Source organism: Priapulus caudatus, unplaced genomic scaffold, assembly GCF_000485595.1.
Source record: "Priapulus caudatus unplaced genomic scaffold, Priapulus_caudatus-5.0.1 Scaffold137, whole genome shotgun sequence".
NCBI classification, from domain to species: domain Eukaryota; kingdom Metazoa; phylum Priapulida; class Priapulimorpha; order Priapulimorphida; family Priapulidae; genus Priapulus; species Priapulus caudatus.
In genome coordinates, this window is record NW_014577198.1 from 467641 (window position 1) to 468361 (window position 721).

The window sequence follows — 721 nt, forward strand, 5'->3', positions numbered from 1 at the left end:
GGCTATACCAATGTACAAGGATAGAGCGCGGACACTTCGGCGACTTGTCGCACAGGGCAAATGTCTTAGGGCCGCCGTTAAGCATTTAATATACAGTGGGGCATGCCTAGAGAATGTGCGCAGTGTCGTCGTCGTGCTGTCTATTGTTACTATCGTCTGTTGTTATTTTATACATAGTGGCTACGCGTCCGGTCATCCATTACAAAGCTCAGCACAGATTCCCAAATCTACGTCACGATTAGGCCACGCCCCCTTTCAAATCGTTGATTTTACTGGATACACTATTGCTTCAAAAGTTTTAAAAAACAGATTTTTTAATAAAATAACTAAAGGTAAGTAATATATGGTAAAACTTATTGTTTATTGTTTTTACTGAAAAATATATAGTTGGGTTTACATAAGAAATATATGACCGCGACGCGTAGCCTGTGAGCTGGGCGTCTGGTAACCGACGCGTTGCCACGGCCTTATTTTGTATCTATTTGTTATTATCTGTCCGTTGTGGTGATTTATATTGTTTCGCTTCGGCATATCTGCTGTTTAAATAAATCGTATCACTTTGATACAATATAATCTTGACGATCCAATCATTATTTATTTATAATAAAAACGTAGAAACCATTTGTCTCTTTGCGTTTGTATTTGTAATGAGGCATATACAGATCAAATCCGCAAAATAATTTAATACCGGAGGGCTCGTTGTCAGCAACATAATAAATGG